This window comes from Semicossyphus pulcher, unplaced genomic scaffold, assembly GCF_022749685.1.
Source record: "Semicossyphus pulcher isolate SPU_LCO1_2020_fin unplaced genomic scaffold, fSemPul1.0.p SCAF_7, whole genome shotgun sequence".
In the NCBI taxonomy this organism is placed as follows: Eukaryota; Metazoa; Chordata; class Actinopteri; order Labriformes; family Labridae; genus Semicossyphus; species Semicossyphus pulcher.
In genome coordinates this window covers 11,517,065-11,529,268 of record NW_027211748.1, presented here as the reverse complement: position 1 = coordinate 11,529,268, position 12,204 = coordinate 11,517,065, and positions in this window count along the sequence as shown.

Here is a 12,204-nt window from a genome sequence, read left to right as displayed (position 1 = left end):
TTATCCTTTGACTGCTCACTGAGTGTGTGTGTGTGTGTGTGTGTGTGTGTGTGTGTGTGTAGCACCCTAATTATATGAATTTAGTAAATCTATGTGCAGCATTGTATAAAAGTCCCTGAGGCTACATTTAGCATGCTGACTCAAATTAGCTCTGGGAAAACAGAAGCTAAATTCTGCTTTACTACTAGAAGAACCTTCACACTGATAGACCCATACATACATACTTAACACGTAATAGAATCACATTCACATTGTGCCCTGATTGGACCGTTTAGCTTCCTCTGATTGGATGGTCAGTGGACAACGTGGAGGCAACTGATTGGCTGGTTAGCTGAGGCGTAAAGAAACGGTCAAAATTCTCAGCTTGTAACTTCAGGGTCGGACATGCACATAGGAAATGTGTAAGTCTGCAACTCAGACTCTCAAAATTTCAAATATTGTGGCACAAATTTTAAGTACACGTACCCAAATATTTCTACACCTGCAAACATTTTGTACAGATTTACAAACTTGAATGTGAGGACAAAGTTTTTTTATTTTTTGCATGCCTACCTTTGCCTAGTCTTTCACAAGCTAAAGCTAATGAGCTAGTCACACAAGAACTACAGAGAGTGGTTGGATACAGTTAGCGATAAGAACGACGCGCTGCGCTCCTCTGCTCAACCCTCTCACGTGGACGCGTCCTCCACCAGGTCAGGTATTACATGTTCATGTGTTTCGGGGGAGTGGTTTTGGCTTTTTATATTGGTTGTAAATGCTTTAAATAATTATCAGTAGCTTATTTTGACTCTCCTCTGTGGCGAGTTTGATAGAATTGTTAGATGATGGTCACTCTTTCAGTATGTGAGATGCCCCTCGAGCCTGTAGCTCATTCATACCAGTTTTTCATGAAGGTTGATAACGGACACGCTCTTTATTAAAGACCAGGTGTTGCACTGCCTCTTTAATGGACTCTGAGAATCCCTGAACAGATGCAAACTGATCGTGTTATACATCCTTTAAGTATTCTTGTAGCTCCTTTGTACTGAACTATAAATCAAAATTGTGCCTCCCGCTCTAAAGTATTAATCCACACAAGCTTGAGACATCAGCAGCAGCTCTCTTATAAGTGTAGTTAACTCAGAATTTCATTTCCTGCTCTGCAAAGATAACAAACGTTTCATTCAGCTGCCCTCGCACCCATAAATGAGCTCATTGCACCAACAGTGTCAGCACCAGCGTTGGCTTCATTATTTTTATTGACACAGTGGAGCCATTTCTAAATGAGTCCTGGCATTTGAAATACATCCGCGTAAATTCAACTGTTGACTAATTACCTCGGCAGAAAGACAAAAATATGTTTGCCCTCATTGCTGTGGCTGCGAGTCCTGAATGTTGTTTCACCAAATTAAACTCGTCTTTATCGAGTTAATAAGTATGCATGGAATAATTTAAAGCACGGGGCTTTGTCTGTTGAATGTACACAAAACAGGAAGCAACTGTTTTAGTCAGCAAAGCCTTGTGAAAAATAATTGGAACTTATTTAGTAAAAGTTTCCCTAAAAGGTCTCCTTAAGTAGTATAAAGGCTCTTTTGAGATTTTCACTGAATGAAAACTTTTTCATCTCAAAAGCTCCAGAAGGACCGTTTGATGAAACCTGTTTGATGACACAGTAAACGACTTTTCTTCTCTCGGGGGGAAAAGAAGGTATAAAAGCCATTTTTCACTGGTGTAAAGGGGGCAGAGGCAGGTTTTGGTGTGGCAGGTGATGAATGGATGGTGGGAGGGAATCCATCTGCTGCATCAACACAACGGAAACCACAGCGTCCACTGATAAAAAAAAAAAAAATCGCACACTGAGAGACGAGCCTAATCCGCACACAGGACCAAAACTTACTATAGAATGCACTGTATGTGTCTCTCTCTCACACACACTAGAATTCAGTTGGGCTGTGCGCCATCCCAGCTAAATACTGCCAATCTATCATGGAAGATATTTCCTACTTCCTCAATTCAATAAGCCAGTGTGATTTATGTAGCAGCCCAGGCAGCATTTGTATAGAATGATCTATAGGTTTAGAAATATAGAAACATAGACAACAATTAACATGCTCATTTACATGTTTAGATTCACAAACCGAAAGGCGGAAACTTAATTTCCAATTGACAGACACAATTTATTTTACAATCAACCACAAGGCAATAATAACAATAACTTAAACAAATAGCTCAGGGTGAACTTAAGGCCAAAACAACAAACAAAAGAAACTCCTTACTGACCCTAAATGAAACAAACTAAACCAAAATACATCTTAAACCACAAACAGGGAAAAAAAGATACAAAAGAAAATGGCAGTTCAGCCTCACTGCTCCACTCTTAAATCAAGGAATTATTCATAAACAAAAAGTACGGGTCTAACTAACAATATATACAAAATCATTTATCATAAATTGGAGGCCGAGGAGGAAACGCTCGGGAGTATCGTTGAGAAGTAGGGGTAGACAGACGTTCTCAACAGCGCAGTAGCTAGCTAACTGAGTGAGCGTTCTTGGTGCTCTGCGGCTAAATGTCGCTGATTGATTGGTTGAAATTGTTTGGTGCTAACTTACGTAAGCACACGTGAAATTTAGTTTTACTGGAAGAAAAAATGATCGGATTTTGATATAAGAATACGAAGAAATGGATTTTCTGTATTTTTTTGGGCCTATATTGTTAGATAGATGCACAATATTACCGGGGATGTGATCTAAAAGGATTAAAATGACGTTTTTCATTTCACCTCGACTTTAAGTAGCATTATACTCAGATACTTTGTATGCAAGATGCTTTAAAAACGGTGATTTGCGTTTTTATTGTTTATTGGGTGTTCGACCTTGACTGTGCAGAATGATAAAGTATCAACATAGTCCAGAAAGCAGCTAATAGAAGTGTGTTGTTAAAACTTGAAACTTGAGACTGGCCTGCTCTGTAAGATAGGAGGTATCGCAGGTGCAGCTGGAAAACTTTTAAGAAGAATATATTAGCATATTGATACAAATCTTTCCTATTTTAGTACTCAAGTGTTTTCCCTTTTATGATGTGATTAAAAGCACTACCTGTTCAGTGGGAACTTTTTGGGGCGAATAAAAATATTATAATTTAATAAAAGTAACCCTTTTTTTGTACTTAATTAGACGATCTTAAAGTTCTCTCAGTAACTTAACATAACCTGACAAACAGCACTATTTAGGACCTTCTTTTTGCAATTTGACAGACATGGCAAGTATAATCATTTCTTTTTGTGCTCTAAAACATCATGTGGTCTGCATTACTTGGCTTTAAAAATAATGTCTTTTAAATGTCATTAAACTTGTGTGGAATATTTGAGTGTTTGTGGAATCTGGATTCTTGTGCAAATCCACTAAATCAGAGTTAGTTGCTGATGTATAAACATTTTGTATGGAAATAAGCAGAAGCTTTAATTTACAGTATACATATATTTCTTTTTTCTGCATTTCTTTATCACACGGATGTCTTTGCCAACCACTTCCTCCTCTCTCTCCTCTCCTCCCTCTGCCATCATGCTAGCTAACCTTGAGGTTGCTACCAAATTGACACCTATTTATCTGAGGCTAACCGACGGCTAGCGTGGCCCGTGTATCCAGAGCTCCATCTGTTAGCTCAAATGCTGGCATGCTGAGGGTCAATGCCGGGGTCTTGTACATAAAATGTTTCTTCTATTTTTCAGTGCGTGTGTGTGTGTATTGCAAATGTTTATTTTGAATGGAAACACGATTTATCCTCAGCGATAGCTCAGTAACTGAGGAAGTGCCAAGAAGTGTGAGAACATTGTCGCCTTCTTTGGAGGCTTCTGCTGCCTGAGAGAAAAAAAGAAAAGTGTTTTGACTGCAGCTTTTTAAAAAATCTTTAACTGTATTAAACTCATTGCTTACAAGACTTTAACAACAGTATGTGAGAGCTGTGAGCTTCCATCAGCCGACTCCTTTACACCATACTGTTCTCAGTAATACATGCTCCTTCACTTTCTTTGTCCAACATCCAGCTATTGTTTGCTTCGTCTCTCACACTGAGATGCAAATTATCTATTACACACGTTCATTGTTTCTGTTGTCTTACATTTTTTATTTATGCTCAGATTTTTGCGAAGTCAGCACTTTTTAGTGTCTGCTGGGCCAGCGGATAAACTGCAGGAACACAACATGATTTACATTCAGAAGCATTTCTCTGCGCTGCTCTGCAGCTACAAAGTCGTCTGAGGAGCGTCTGTAGCTTTCTCCTCTCAGCGGGACAGACTGCACAAGTAAAACATAAAGCCTGTGTATTTTTATGTAAGGTTGTGGTAATGCAAATTCTTTGGAGCTGCTGTTGTGATGGTTGTGCGTATATAACTGTTGAATCAGGGTTTCTCCATATTGGGGTTTAGGGGATTTTGAAAGCATGCACCTGCAAGGCTTGAAAAAGTTTGTGTTTGCAGAATAAACACTTCATATTACTTTAAGATTTTATTATAAAAGCTATATATAATGACTATATATATATATATATAGATGGACGACGAGTATAGCACCAAAATAGCCCCCGTGATAGGCGCTGCCATCTTGTGCTGGTGATGTCATTTAGTGCCAGAGCTGCGCAGTAGAGATTGCCCATAGCCACTTCCGCAAAATAAAACACACACTTAGCTAGCTTAGCAAAGATCCCGCACGTCGGCGTGTTTAACAGCAGCACAGCTTCTTGTGTTGGTCTGAAGCAGACGTTCACAGATTTGTAAACCTCAGTGACTGTAGTTATTGTTTTAGTTACGTCTCCTCTCGCCGTTCCTCCTCTGCTCTGCTAATCCGGAACACCAGAGCTGTCACTCATCCTTTTTACAGCATCAAATAACTAATTAAAAATAAACTTGTCCAAAAAAAATTAACACTGGCACGTTAATCAGCATGATAAGAACTAACTATAATGACAAGCCATGTTTGAGAAACGTGTATTTGGCGTGTATTTTGATTTTATAGTTTGACTCACGTCCCATCTGTTACCATGGAGGAGGCGGGCTTTATGAGCTGTACTGCAGCCAGTCAGCAGGGGGCGACAGAGATGTTTTGGCTTCACTTTTAGGGAGCTGTCATGTTGTCCATCTTTTTATATAGTCAGTACGCTGCACAAAGGAATATGCCAATAATATGTTGACCAAGTAGTTCTGTAAAACATTATTGTGTAGATATTTAACATAGTTTACAATCATTCTAGCAACTTGAGGCCTTTGAGCGCGAGGATAGAGTTTGAGTTGAGATATGAGGTCTAAGAGCGGATTGTTAGCTCCACTTGCAAGCAGATGTCTGTTTACAGAGATGAATAAAAAGTTAAATTGTCAGATGGCATTATTGCTGACTGGCTGACTGTTTTCACTGCATCCAGCCAAAGCATGCTGATTAGTGATTTGTTCCCTGGCTTTTGGCTCTGCATGGGCGTTAGGCCTACATTCTGTTTCCTTTACTAGTGGTCTTTATACTTTTTACTATTTTATTGTCCTGTTGTCTTTTAATTGGTCTGAGTTTGGAGTGAAGTCAAGCCTACAGATTCTGCACTCTGCGCATGTTTATGCAGAAAGCCTTAACCTAACCAAAGTAATATTGTTGCAGTGGCAAGTCAGAAAACTCCTACATAAAACTCATTATATCTCTGTAACTGTCAAATGTAACTGTTTTGGAAAACACTTACTCTACAAGCTAATCAGTAGACAGAAGTATGGGTCATTTTATTTTCCAATACTGGGGGCTGCACGGGTAGCGCTGTTGCCTGAGAGCTAGAAGATCCCATTCAGATCCCATTTTGGACAGAGGGGGTCTTGCTGTGTGGAGTTTGCATGCTTGTTAGGTTCAGTGGTGACTCTAAAATTGCCCGTAGGTGTGAATATGAGCGAGAAAGGTTGTCTGTCTCTATGTGTCAGCCCTGTGATTGACTGGCGATCAGTACAGGGTGTACCCCGCCTCTCGCCCAATGACAGCTGGGATAGGCTCCAGCCCCCTGCGACCCTAGACAGGATAAGCGGTAAAGATAAAGGATGTATGATCCAACACTGCTGCTGCCCCTATGGATTCATATGAGTGCCAAGTAGTCCTCATTCTGCATACAAATACATTTTGCAGTACAGTTTTCTGATAGATTTAAATCCATAGAGAGCGTGCACTCCTGCTGATTTCCCTCATACAGAGAGCAGACAAGATGAGCATCTTCCCCTCTTACTATATTTGAAGAACTAACTTCATGCCAACTTCCTTTTGTTTATTTAATCAGCCTTCTTTGCTGGAGGAAACCCAAGTGTAAATGACACCATTTTCAGAGAATCTGCAATCCCTCTGAGCTGCAAACAACCCAGCCAGCAAAGCACGTCATTTTATCTCTCCGAGGGTGAGAGAGAGACACCCTCAAGAGCAAACAGGGCTTGGTTTAGTGTTTGTGTGGGCGTGTGTGTGTGTGTGTAAGTGTTTGAGTGAGCGTGCCTCGGGAGGTGAGCTGCAACAAAAAGGGCCTCAGCAGCACATCAGAGGAGGAGAATGAATCCTTTTTCCTTTTTACATGCTGATTGAAGAGCCCTGATATGTTCCTGTTCTTTCTCAGCGGGGGGAAAGCGAACGTACTCAGGCCTCTGTGAGCTCGTGTGTGCACTCATGTGTGCGCTTTTGTTTGCGTGGCTGCAAAGTGTGTGCTCCCTACGTTTGCCTGCAGTGCCCCATTGTTCCTCTGTGGTTCTAGGAGAGGCGCTGGAGGTGGTGTTTGTTTGCTTGCATGTAAATGCTCTCCTACATTGGGCTCGTGCGTACGTCTCTACCTGTGGCGTGTGCACATTTCAGTTCGTGTTATGTTTTGTGTGGGAGTAATAAACACTCCTGCCATGTTAGAGGTTCCAAGACACGAGTGTCTTTAGCACCCAGCGATTTGAATTTCAAATTCTTTCCAGGAAATATTTTTAAGTCAGAGAGAGAGAGCGGTTGAAATGTGAAATTGTTGTAATGCTAATCTAATCCCTCTCCTCTCCTCTCCTGGGCAGGTGCAGAGTCAGAGACAGGCGGGCAACACGAGAACAAAGTACTCACAGAAAAAGGTAATGTGCCCACGAACAAACGCAGGCTCACTCCTACGTGTGGAGACGCTTTAATGAACATCCATATTTTTCCCCCTGGCTATAGTCTAATGTTCAATTTAATGGTCTAATGTCTCTTAATGACTGCTTTATGTGCACAGGCTTATTGTGCATCTATCAACCTGAAGCACATCTAATCAGACAATTAGCCCTCATCTTGGACTAATTTCCATGTATGTATTCATCACCATAACCGACTGTCTAATAGGAACACAAGCGGACTTCTCTGTCACATGGCAGACACACACACCGACACAAGCACGCTCACAGGCACGCTTCTGTCCGTCCATCTGTCGGTTTAGACAAACAAGGTAAAGCTCAGCGTTAAACCGAGGCAAATACAACTGGAAATACGAGGACATGACTAAAGACCAACTGATGCTGTGTAACCCAGACGTGTGGACTTCAGTTACTGACTGTTTCCATTAAAGCTTGTAAAGCATTGTTTCAGTTAAGAGACAAAAAGTCCCCCAGTGCAAACATGCATCAGGAGAATGTAATCAGCTGTTTCTACCTGGAGATCAGTTACATGTGACTCCTGCAGGCTGTTCTTATTTTTCCTCACTTTGTTTGTGCTACACTTTCTTCTTGTCCACGAGGCGATTGATGATTTTTTACTGGCAGCTGAATTATTTTGTGCACTAAACCATGCTGTAAAGGTCAAAGGCCTAATACCTCAAAATGTAACAAATACAGATGCACGAGAGCAAACACACAGAGTTGGACTGGTCGACAATGCCATTGTTCGTCGGCAATGCCTGACAGTCCTCGATCACAAAGTCCTCTACTGCTGTTACACTATGCTTAACCCCCCCGCCCACACACAGTCCCCCAAAGTCCCCATTAACGCTGTCTGTTGTTCCCCTTTTTTAGCCACACTAAAATCAGACATGACTCTTACATTTTACCTTGGACCAACATTTTAAAGCCAGATTTTCACTCGGGGTGCATCATGATTTTCGAGTATTAGAACAGTCATTCATTTATGAAAAATCGGAAAGTTAATTCGACTGCTATCTCATCTTAAAATATATTTTTTCCATTGATCTTACCGGTACCGGTACTGGTTGTAATGCGGTACTGCTGTCAGACGGTGGCTGTAGCATCCCTAATTTTCACACATACAATGCATTATCATTAGCCATCATGGTGTTTCACTCTGTACATCATTATATGTGAATTTGGACATCGCCCAACCCTACAATCAACTTGATGTTTGTCCTGGCACAAAGATGGCAGTCGCACTTTCTTAGTGTGTACTTGCCCCAATTTGAGAATATTGCTGCTCCAAACAAACCCCCTCCAGTCCATGCAGTTTGCTCAGCGGGCAGGTTGTAGCTTTTGCACCAAATTGAGGCCGTGTCTACACGTACACAGGTATTTTCCCTCCTTCCATTTTCAAAAAATAAACCCATCCACACAAGCATGGTTATAAAAAAATCCCCTTCCAAATGAAAACACAATGGCAGCGATGTAACCTGGTCATGCAAAGAAGAAAAGGAAAATTGCCGCCAATCAAGGGGGGCGATAAATCAATATAGTGCACGAGTAACTGTACATATATGTGTAAACATGTAAAAAGTCCTGTTAGCAAGGTTAGAAGCATCACTGTTTTTGTCACGTCTGTCATTTTGCAAGGAATGTCGCCTCACAAAGTAGATAAGGCCGCACAGCCTGACGTCACGAGCCAAAAACGCCGTTTATCCCGTCTACCCGTCTCCGTGGAAACAGAGTTTCTAAAAGTCTTCACCCTGGCCGGAGTTTTACAAAACATCTGCTTTCAGTGACCTAAAACGGCGTTTGTGTGTGGACGAAAGGTCAAAACGCAGAGAAACAGGTACATTTTGAAAAATACCTGTGTGTGTGTGGACATGGCCTCAGACACCTGCTGCTCTGCCAGCTCTTATAGCATTGTAGATTCTCAGAGCAACTTCCTTTGAGCGTCCACACACCTATAGATCAATAAAGTCACCTAAACTTCCCTGCTGTTTCTCTCAGATATACATTTTTATATAATATAGAGAACAGATATTAATAGACGTCAAAATACTCCTTGCAATGCAGTGAAGACTGTCTGTGCTCTTTGGCAGAGTGCATTGCAGCTTAGCCATCATATGTATATTTCATCTGCTCTCTCTGATTTGGGAATACACTCTACTTCTCTGCCTAATTGTGCATGGGCTAAACAGCAAGGTTATGTTCATCACTTAATTAAATTTTCAGCACTGGGACATAACAAAACAGGTCCACGACCTACTGTGCTTATTTACACACCGGACCAGTGAGATATCGGGCACAGATTTTAATTTGAACAGTGATTATCAGGAGCGAGGCAGGTGTCGTCGCTCGAGAACTCCTATCGTCGTGACAGCGCTGCCACTTGTTTAAACAGGATTATGATGAGGAGCTCTCAGTATTGTGATCCATGACCATTGCTTTGCACAGTATTCGAAGTAGTGGCAGTATATTGTGCATATTAATAACCTAAACACAATTAAATAGAACCACTATGGAGCCTGTTTGGAACGGAGACAGCACATGTGCATTAGATTCTCATTCAATTGTCCATTACCTGCAGGGTTGACTGTGTAAGATTGTAATGGTTTGTGTGGCTTGACATATGAGCTTAAAACCAAAGAGCACATCCTGTTGCAGTTGTGTGTCTGTAAATAATACAATTTGAATGAAAGAGGGAAGCTGTTTGGGGATATGACATCTTCATCGCTCTAATGGCATACTTGGAGAGCGTCTATTACAGCAGAAACAGAGAGGGGAATTGCAGATTGCGGAGTAAAATGAAGAAGGACAGGGAAACCGAGCTGCCAGATTTATGGCGCTGTTGTTGTTTGAATGTCGTCCTTTCCAATGATTAAGCTGTTTTATTACTCCTGCGGTCGTTAAACACGAGGAGGCGAGCACCCTGCGGCTCCAGCCATGATTTGGAATCCACTAAACTGCTAAACATGATGTGGTCATGCGTGCAGAAGGACATTAATCTCAGAGTGAGCCAGTTTATTCTGACTGAGGTGTTACGGTGGAGCTTAGCTTCTTGTTATTAGAAGTATGAAAGCTGCTATGTCAACACACAGAAGCTGTTGAAACAGATGCGAGAGGAAACAGGACTGGAGGATGAGAGTAGCGGCGTCAGAAGGTGCGGCTCTGCAACACATGAGAAACATGCGAGGATGGAGAGCAAGGAAGGGAAGGAAAGAAGCAGAGGGGAGACAGGAGGTGAGAGTGACAGCAGTGGAAGCCTTTGATCTCAGGTTTCTAATCAATGGGGATTATGGTCCTTGTGCCTGTGTCAGTCCTGATTATAGGAGCAGAGCCAGGAGACACTGGTGCATCCAGAAGAGTCGCACACAAACAGCTACTTATTCTAAACTGAGGTGTTCTGCACAACCATGTCTAGATGCATCTGATCAGGCACGTTAGCTGATTGACAGGAATTATACAACCCTCGTGTGAATCTTGGTCACAACTAAACACAGTCTGTAGAGAGGGTTCTATTATGCAGTGAACCAAAGTGCTACACAGTGGCTCTAATATCCCAGCAGTTTGGGAGTGCGCCTCCACTACTGGGAGTAAACATGGTGAATACATGACACAGGAAACAGAAGACTCTAAACTGCAACGCAAGGACAGACAGACCCTGGAGAACGACTTGACAATCTTTGAATGTGAATTCTTTCAGGTTCTTTCTTTCTTCTGCCTGACAGCAGACAGACTTTATTCTGTATATCTGGGGAGTTAAGTCGTCAGGACTTTTCTTGGCGTTTGCCTGAGACAGCTTTCAGGATATGATGGAGTCTGAATCTTGTCCTCACTGTTTGTTTTCTTTCTCAACATGAGCAAAACTGTAAAACACACTGTTAATCCTAACCCGTACGCCCATATTGATATATTTATTTGCATTGGTTTGACAGGATGGGGCATAGTAATACCACAGAGTAAAGATCGTAATCAATATCGATGCAATTTGGAGGATGTCAGTAATATGAAATCTTCTTCTTCTCATCATCAGGGATCCTTGTTTCTTACAAGGTTGGTTTTTTTAAAGAAAAGTTGAGTTTCATTTTCCCTAAAAAAGAACACCAAATGTACAAACCAAATTATAACAACTAGGCCTGTAAAAGAGGTAATATAGCTCTACGTAGGCTGATGAGAACTAAAGTGTGAGCATAACAAACAGACCTAACACAGTGAGACAACAAGGGGAACATACAGTATATAGGGGTTTAGCTAAACCAAATCAAACACAAGGGGTAAACAAAAAGGACACTTAGTGAAACTTTAATACAAAGCTGAACTAACAAATGACAAACTAATTAAATGCAAAAAGAAACAAACACCAAATCTAAAGTGTATAACTTGTTTTAGTGGTTGACTGCAAATAAAAAGTGAACAGGTTTTGTTGCAAAACTTTTAAGGTGAGAGTGTAGGTGAAGGTGATGTTACCCTTGTGTGGCTGTGAACATCACACTCATGTTGCAAATTGCTTTGAATGAAGTTTAGATTTATGTTTGATTGATTCTACAAAGGGAAAGTTGCACAGCAGTAATAATTGGTAGAACAATAGATGTTAATGGTTGTTATTCACACATATGTGCTCATATCCACTATAAACATGAAGCTAAATAATATTGATAAGTAGTAAATACACTCGCACATTAAAAACCCTAACAAATAAATCTATTGAGATAAAGAATATCACAAGTAAGGAACAAGATGGTAGGTAGGCAAAGCATGTGACTGGATGCTTGGTATTGTTGGCTTAGGGTGATGTAGCTAAGCCTATTGACATGAGGTTTTTTTTTAAGTATGGCGGACCTGTATGAACTGTTCTGCCACAATGAAATAAACCAGGAGGCCTGTCCTATCAAACTTTATAGACACAGTTGAGCGAAATTGTTCAGCATCATTAAATAATTATGATTTTAAAGTTTTTAAATGTTAGCAGAAAGTGTAGCTGAATAATCTCTTGGAATGTGCCGTTTGTTTTGTGACCACGGTGCTCCCTACAGTGTAATTCCACTATCCAAAGTGTAACATCAATAAGGACACAACCAAACCAAGCCATCCATTA